This window comes from Lissotriton vulgaris, chromosome 7, assembly GCF_964263255.1.
Source record: "Lissotriton vulgaris chromosome 7, aLisVul1.2, whole genome shotgun sequence".
Taxonomy (NCBI): Eukaryota; Metazoa; Chordata; class Amphibia; order Caudata; family Salamandridae; genus Lissotriton; species Lissotriton vulgaris.
Genome location: NC_141695.1, coordinates 24,865,673 through 24,874,975, shown reverse-complemented (window position 1 = coordinate 24,874,975; position 9,303 = coordinate 24,865,673). Strand labels below are relative to the sequence as shown.

The window sequence follows — 9,303 nt, the reverse complement described above, 5'->3', positions numbered from 1 at the left end:
AAATCCCATCTTGACGAGGCAAACATTGGCAGCACAAAGTGGTAAGTTGTCTATTGTGGTTAAAAATTAATATAAGATAATCACACCCACCATCATAGCAACATTGTGCTTTTGTACAACATGTGGATTATATCAACTCTTGATTCAACTGGCCTCTCTGATCCTCCATGCCACCACATTTCATCCTCCTAGCCCTACAGCTTAGACCACTTACAAACCAGCCTGCCACCAGTGGAAGCTACTCAGGACTACTGTGGCCACAAGAACATGAATTTCTGTCTGCAGATTAAGCATGGGCGGAAAATCCGTTTCGCTCGCGGATTTTGCGGATTTTCGGTAAATTCGCAATCCGCGAGATTTGCGAATCTCCCGCAAAATCCGCAAATCCGCGAGCAGCGGATTTTGCTCGCACTGCTCGCACTGTTCGCGTGAGTTCGCGGCTTCCCAGTACAACTTCGCGCCCCGCGAATAAGTGCAAAATTGCAGAAATACGATCTTAGCAAAACTGAAACTACTTACCAGGTTCAAAAGTTCAGGCTCATCATTAGTAGCCATTTCCTGTAGTGCTTCCTGAGGGGCCCCTCCAGAGTTCAGTTGCCAGTTGCAACTATTATGTGACCCTGCTCTGAACCTCAGAATAGTTACACATATGCCACAAAGGTCCTGAATTACAGCTAAGGGAGACAAGCAGGAGCCAGGCTGGAAGTTCAAATCCATTAATCAGCCCCTAATTCATTATTGTCAGTTGGGGCAGGGCAGGTGTTGTAACTAATTTTGCAACAATGAAAGCACTTAGCAAGTGCAAAAGATCACTAATCAGGAAGCACTAAGGAAGCAGGTGCCAGCTAAAAAAATATTCTGTGACACATTAATCAGCCCCAAATTAATTCAGGTCACTTGAGGCAGGGAAGGTGTGCTTGCGTTGCCACAATAATGTACCCTGCCTGGACAACCAGAGGGTGCTGTGATGAAACAGAGGGTGGCATGGGTGGGCCAGAGGGTGGCATGAGTAGTCAGAGAGTGGCAGTGGTGACAGAGAGTGGCAGTGATGAAGAAGAGTGTCCCAAACAGGCTGGACACGTAGAAACAACAAGTTCGCGAAACTTGCGACCCGACAGGTAAGTTCGCAATTTGCAAAATTGTACAAAACCCTCGCGAACTGGCAGAAACCCGCGCAAACACAAAAAAAAAATCCGCAAATTCGCGAGAATTCGCGGATTTTGCGGATTGCGAGTTCGCAAATCCGCAAAATTCGCGAACGCGAGATTCGCAAAATTCGCCCATGCTTACTGCAGATATAGCATTCACTCTCTCTGCAGCTATCATACCCTTCAGTCACATTCATAGTAAACTGGGTGACCCTGATGGCTGCAGCGCAGATATCCATGGCAGGAGAAAGAAGAAAGGATGAACTATTTATACTCTGCTAAAGGGAAACGTTTGTAAGAGGGAATGAAGAATGGGTTAAAAAGAAGGCAGTCTCAAGGCAAATGTGCACCACAAATTGCAAGTAGTGCAAAGCTGTGGTGGTCCTAGGAGGTGTAATAATACTCTTGAGTTTTAATGCATGACCTCTTTATTAAAAACTGATTCTCTTTTTTCTGCAAGTAATAGGACAAGTCTAAATGGATCTGGAAAATCAGACTCTCTCTTATAATCATAGTCTCTCAATTTGATATTTTATCATCCTTGGATTTCCAAATCTACCGCAGTTTAATCATTTCTTTTTTTTAGGTTTTTTACTGATCTATCTTTTTGCCCTGTCTGGAAATGTGACCATTTTCGCAGTGATATGCATTGACTCTCGTCTGCATACTCCCATGTACTTTTTCCTTACAAACCTGTCTATACTGGATATCTGCTACACATCAGTAACTGCCCCCAAGTTGCTCAGCATCTTCTTGTTTGATGATAAGTTCATTTCATTCAGTGGCTGCATGACACAGCTGTACTTTTTCATGTCCTTTGGGACTACAGAGTACCTCATCCTGACCATTATGGCCTATGACCGCTACATTGCAATCTGCAAACCTTTGCAATACACAGTCATTATGAGCAAGGAACTGTGCACCCAACTGGCTATGAGTGCCTGGGCAATAGGCTTTATAGTTGCTGCCCCCACTACTGCGCTGATCTCCAACCTCAACTTCTGTGGATCCAGGAAAATCAATCACCTCTTTTGCGACGTCACACCTCTGTTAACCCTTTCATGCAGCGACACCCGCATTACTGAAATTGTGATATTCCTTGAAGGTGTCTTTGTTGGGTTCAACTGCCTTCTACTTATTCTTGTATCCTATGTTTACATAATCACCAGCATATTCAAAATAAATTCTCAGACTGGGAGAAGCAAGGCGTTTTCCACCTGTGGCTCCCATCGCACCTCAGTTAGCCTATATTATGGGGTTACTTTTTGCTTGTACATGAGACCAACTTCTTCTTACTCTCTAGAGCTAGGCAAATTTCTTTCTGTGATATATATTGGGGTGATTCCAATGTTAAATCCAATTATTTACTCTCTGAGAAACAAAGAGTTTAAAAGAGCAATGAGCAAGGTAAGGAAGGAATTCTTCTTGAAATAGTATGTCTTTTATTTGGAGGATGTAGCGAGCACCCTGTTGCAAATTCGAGCTCCCAAGTTACACATGGTCTCCATTAGATCTATTTGATCAAATGTGTTTTGGATCATAAAAAAGGAAACCAGCCTCTTTCTACTGGAAAGTTAGGGCCAGATGTAGGTGATTTCCATTTACCGATTCTAAAATACCAAATTTTACCAGTTTGGTTTTTCAGAATTGGTAAATGGTATGTAGATAAAAATTTGGTAAATTTTACCGAATCGGTAATATTCGGTATTACCAATTCGGTGTTTACCGATTCGGTAATTCCCATTCATTGCTATGGGCCTGAAGGCCCATTGGAATGAATGGGAAGCCATTCACTATTACCGATTCGGTAAATACCGAATCGGTAATAGGGGGAACATTTTCAAGGGTGGCAGGGTGTTACATTGACACCCTGTTGCACCCCTGAATAGTGCATGGGTGCACATGTGGTACACATAAATGCCTTATGGGCATGTATGTCTGCCACATGGCACTTTTAAAAAACAAATAATTGCTTTTTTAAAGGTATACAGTATTTACCACCAACTAGTAGTTGGTGGTAAATAACGAATCCTTTCATGAAAAATTGACTCACTTGAGTGCTCCCTACATTAAGGATTCAGTAATTTACCAAATCGGTATTTTAAGAATTCGGTAATTTACCGATTCCTTAAATTACGGTTCGGTAAATTACTGAATCCTTAAACCTGCCTCCTACATCTCAAACCCTAAATACCGGTCGGTAACTCCCGAAATTCGGTAATTTCGGCTGTTACCGACCAGTATTGGGCTACCTACATCTGACCCAATGATCCTAAGGCTAGCAAGCTACAAAATATTTACCATTTTACCAGAGACCCATGAAACTCCGTTACCGAAGAGGCAATTATTATTAGTGCTTTAAAGAAAGAAGATGCGGTCTAGAAGTGATCAGGTGGTTTTCCTCAATGTGGAAATGTTGCTAAAACCGTTGCAATCACCCTAGAAACAAAGCCCTGCAATAGGCTTGTCCATAATAAAAAAATGATAACTATGATGGACCATGTACACCAGTGATACCCTCTGACGAGTTGCTTGACAACTGGCTTTACTCGCTATTAATGTTCGAGCCTCTGAATACAGTACTCTCACCATCAACAAACACCTTAGGATTGCAACCGAGTGGGGGTGCATCTTATGTTTGATAGCTAATAACAACGAACATGCATTAACTGGATTTCACAACAAACCCACATATGTTGCATCACTCATCAAGAATGTATTTACTGTTTGAGAAAATGTTTTGTGCTCTTAATTATATAGCTTTTTTCAACCTGTGTATTGCGGCTTTTAAGATATGTTTTTATCGAAATAAAGCTAACATGACTGACTGATTGAGTGTGGCCCAGATGATGTTGAGATGTCCTAAGACTCTGTTTAAAAGCAAAACTCTAACTTCCTAAAGAGACTATTTCAGTTTTTTGCTTATTGTTTTTAAACCTGCATAATTTGTATTGGCATATCCAATATCATGTCTGATCAGGTATCCCTCTCAGCCAATGTAAATGTTTTTAGGATACTGCATATATTATAACGTTTTTATATTCTATTGCCTGAAACATGCCCAAGCTTAAAGAAAGAATCCATGTATAGCTTCCTTCATTTATTCTTATAGTTTTATAAAAGCATGCTTTAATGATTTTACATTATTTATGTTACATTTTTAATGCTTCCTATGTATATTGAATATCGTAATGATTAGTTTAAGTATTGAATCTTATATTACGCCACAACTTAGACATGGAAGTCGGAGATGGCATATAAACATAAGTCCCAATTCCACTTTAAGTAGGCTGTGACTCAATTTTCTGTATCTCTGCAGAATCATCAACATGTCTGAATTTGATGCAGATGTTGTCTGTCCTTATCTTTTCAAGAACTGTGGAATGGTCAAGTGATTTAGATATAGACATCAGCAAAGTGCCTTATTATCCCAATTCCAAGGTCAAACAAGGAACAATAGTCAAAATATGATAGTCTGAGTTGTCGTACATTTACCTTATAGGTTAAAAGAAATGCGTCTGACACTAGAATCCTGATGCTTATTGATCATATTCAAACATTCCTATGGTGACATTGCAAATTCCATCTCAGATAAGATGCAATGTAAAAGGACTGTCACTTGACCACTTATCAGGAAAGGTTCTTCGCCCCGGATTAACGCCAGCAAGATACAGCCAGTCAAGAAGACAATCCTGCCTGCCGGAGATGCTGCCGTCGTATTGTACTTTCTACTAAAAGCTGATACCAAGCCTAGGAGGAGTTCATGCTGGTGATGGATGCTTGTTTGCCTTACACAGGAAATATATGCCCTACTTGACTCCTGATAATTATAGCATTCTGCTGTAAACAAATTATACAGGGCACTCATCCTCCCTAAGAAAATCTAGCTGCAAGTTATCCTACTCTCCATACTCTCCTAGTTTAGTGCACAGGTTGTTGGGTGTTAGGTTCTTAGATGACTTTTTAACCATTTTAGAAATGTTCATTGTTTTCGTTGTTCTCTATGGCCTTTGTGCTGTTTTAATAGTATTCTGTCTCTGCGTGTTTATTTTAGATATGTTGAGCAACAGGGTGCATCTGTTGAAATAAACAGACTTTTTAAGTAAGGTCTCTTTTTCTTAGCACGGTTTGTTTCTGATCACCACTGTGTCCCTTAATTTCTGTTTAGGGACTGTTAGTAACCCAAAAGCATAGATGCCTCTTCAACTATGTGTTGGGTGGCGTGGGAGTTCTGTGGGTCTACAAAAACCTGTCTCACACAGTTAAGCATGGTGCATTGAACTAAGTTCACTAGTGTCTTCCGTGAGTGTGAAGCAAACCTTGTAGAGCTGAGCAAGAGGCTCAGTCCAAAATCAGTCACAAAGTTGGATTTCGACGTATATGGCCAGTTGACTTTTGAATCCTCATGGACAGTAAATAACAACAGACGCGGTATGATGAAATTGTACAATTAAGTACCACTTTTGAGGATCTCAGGTAAAAGTTAAAAGTGGGAGAATGGTGTACATAGTGCAGACCTAGCCTATAGCGGCATGGATTAGCAAATTTAGCGGCACAAAAATGTAAATTTAGCGGCACAAATATGGAAATTTAGCGGCAATTTTGCGGCATTTTATTTGGCCATTTTTCCTACAACAAACACAGATATCTTAGTTTTTTTAGTTCTTTAACAACATGAAGCTATGTATATTTGGTTTATTTACAATGTAGACACTTTGTTTCCCTCAAAAAGCAAAAGACGGCCCGTCAGCAGCCCAGGGCAGCAAAACAGCGTTACAGGCGTCCCGCGTGTCGTGGGGCGGGGGGCTAGGACCGTCGTCCCACCAGGAGCTACCAGCATCATTCACGGGAGGACGGCAGAAACTGGTCCGGCTTATGACGTTGGAAGGTTTGCCCAGCGATAGAATGGCATGGAGTTTCTTCAGGGGGAGCTGCTGGAGTTTGGAGGTTCATCACTCAACAATCATTTGCGCCCTCAGCTCTTCCTTAAGACCAGCGACGGTACACGTGCTCCTCCGTTTGCGCATGCTGGGTAGTAAAAACAGCTGTAATTGGGGTGTAGGTCCCCCTTAGATCCCTGGGCACTGCTGGCAGTGCACCTGCTTCACCAGTGGTAGCTGCACCCTGATGCGTGGCATCCCAGATGTGGGAATGAGGGCATATGATAGTAGGAGCCCTGACATGGTCATGGAGAAAGCCTTGTAGTCTGCAACATAACTCAACTCAGACAGAACAGTGGCATACATATCAGTGAGCTCACTACTTCTGGTTCTTCCGGCTTTAAGAAACAAGGCTGACATGTAATTTGCAGCTTTTATTCATCTCTAGGGCTTAAATTACTCCCAAGTGCTTCCTGTGCTGTCAGTTAAGGGAAAAGATACAGTTGTGTGCTCAGGATCAAACACTTTGATAACATATGGAAGCCGGTATCACTGTTTTGCGGAAAGGCAATACACAAATGTGGGACAGTTTTTTGTGTGTGCCTGGGACGACTTTTGATCCCAATCCAACCCTGCCAGGGGGGCCCTTGGAAGGTGAGGGCCTGGGCAAGTGCCCAATATGGCCGTGCATTAAAACATCTCTGTTGCTGAGTCCCCCAGAAAATGAACACAGATGAACATTACAGCCGAAGGTGCTCACGTAATAGAAAGTAGTGTTCACTCTGGCTGCACAAAGTTTTTTTAAATGCCTCCTGCAATTGAGATTCGCAACCATTAAAAAGTGGGCGTGCTCTAGGGTATACATTCAAAAACAATTTCGCACAAGCAGGCGATACATAGGTATTGAAGTTGACCAAATTAAAAAAAACAAAAATAAAAAACACCTGCGCGCTCACAAAATATCAGAAGGCGGCTGAACAGGTAATATTACAATAGACACTTCATCTACACTATTCCCAATTTGTAAATTGTAATTCATTGAAGTTATCAGCGCTACACAAAATACAACCCAAAATAAGAATATTTGTGTTTGTTTTGCAGCCATGGTGTTTGTCGTGTCGTGACTCAGAGATGACAGACAAATATATTATCTTTTGTAGGAGCTTTATTGCCTGCTTCCACACACGTCCCTGTCCCTACTCTAACTGCCCACTAGCCGGTCCCGGCTCCTCCTGTTCCTGTTTCTAGCTCCGCCCTCCCAAGCACTAGACTGCATTGAACAATGTTACAGTGTTGCTGAAAAGATCCCGGACCCCTGTGTTCAAAGCACACCGACCGTTTCTGTTTTTCCTGAGGCAAGCGATCACAGTTAGAGTGTAATGCTCGAGTATGAATGGGCGAGCACTGGAAAACGGTCTTAATGTGCACTGCGGTCTCAGAGGCCATGGGCGCTATGAATAGGCCCCCTGTGGTAAATTTTCATTACCTATGCGGAATTTTATGCGGTAAAGTTCAATAAGAATAACTCAGTCAAAAATAAGAAGCAGAGTCCGTGGCATTTGAGGTTATAAGGGATTTTATTCCTTAAAAAGGAATTGGTTCGAACCAGGTATCATGTTCCATCACCACAAGGGTTCAGGAAGGGAATGGACATGGACATGTACAATGTTTTATTAACAGAACATCATATATATAGTCAATGCATTACAGTAGAGATTGATGCAGAAGGCGTAACAGCTGAGAGAAACGAGATAAGAACACATGTACGTAACAGAAGGCGTGCATGAGGGCGTGCACGGAGGTGTGTGCTAGACAACGTCACTTGAAACGTATCACAGGTGGGTGGATCCATAGAAGAATCCTGCAGTGTCAGCAGAAATACATGGCAGCGATGCGCGTGCAGCAGCATGACGTGTAATTGACGTGGAACTGGAGGGTGAAGGGGACTTGACATTTAGCCCTACATGAGGAGACAGAAGTCTGGGGTGTCAGAACAACCTAAACCCAAATCATATCTATATCTTGTGTTTGAGGAACTGTATTATCTAGAAGGAAAGGTCTCTCGGGCAGAGGCTATTCTATACTGACTGCTAGTGCGTGCATATGCGACTACGTGTCTACGTGTAAAGCAAGGGGGCCATGGGCCTACCATGGTAACAGGAGCTATGAATTACTTGCATGGAGACAGAAAAGCCGGGCCCTTTGCTCTGCAGCTGGGAAGGATGTTTTCCTAAACTACTAGACAGGAATGTATTTTCGAGGAGCGGAGCAGATAACTTGAAGGCTGAATACAGTCTTGGCAGGCAAGCAGGCTGAGCCAGGCACCGCTAGCCGCGCAGGAAGTAAGGCAAAGGTCAGGGATACAGATGCAGGTCCAAGCTGCAGCTTTCAAAGGCAAAGGCTCGATGGCAGGAATCAGGGCCTAACTCGCCAGAGCCAGAAAAACGTGAAAGTGCACCATGTAAAGACGTTGGCAAGGCATACTTAGGAACTGAATATCTGACCCATTCATGGTGGATCTGAAAGAGGACATGTTAACGTTGGACGCAAATGTATTTGCGTCTTCATAGCTGGAAGTGGAGGGAACATACATGTACTTGAAGCACGTACATGGAGCCGTTGGGGTCTACGTTAGGGGACACAATTGACCATAAAATTCATATTACCTCATTCCCTCCTTGTCCCCTACGGACCCTTCATGATATATCAATCCTCATTAATCTATCAATCTGTTCATGTAACATCATTTGCTCTTCTTTCTTCTTACGGTGTTTTGAACGTGGACTTGAATGAGGAATACATGATGTGGCGCACAAGCCGCAAATCGCTGGCCCACATTGTAAACATAGGCAACAACTGAATACTATGAGAAGGGCAATACCTAGGAAAGATAGGACCTTCCATCCCCAGGCTGATAACACGCTCCAGAACCAACCGGACCAAGTCCAGGTGCCTGGATCCTGGTGTATCTGACATGCAATCTTGTGAAGACGAGTTATGGCTCTATATACTGATGGCGCGTTTTCTGGAATGAAAACACAGCAGCTCGATCTGATGACTCTACAAGCTCCGCCCCTATCGGCCAGGATGACGTCAAGGACGAGACGATTTTGAAGAACAACAATCCGCATAGCAGACTGCTCCTCTGTTAAGTTACCTAGGGCGGAAGTAGTTTCATTCACTACTGCTTCGAGGGTTCTGGTTAATTTACGTATCAGTTTACTATTTAAGACAGCACCTAAGTAGGGAAAGAAACCTTTATTGAAATCTGTATA

General features: G+C 42.7%; 1 pseudogene; it reads left to right on the top strand.

The window, feature by feature from the left end:
* Positions 1-1,625: 1,625 nt before the first annotated feature.
* LOC147700556 (olfactory receptor 5AR1-like) lies at positions 1,626-2,582 on the top strand (annotated as a pseudogene).
* Positions 2,583-9,303: the final 6,721 nt, after the last annotated feature.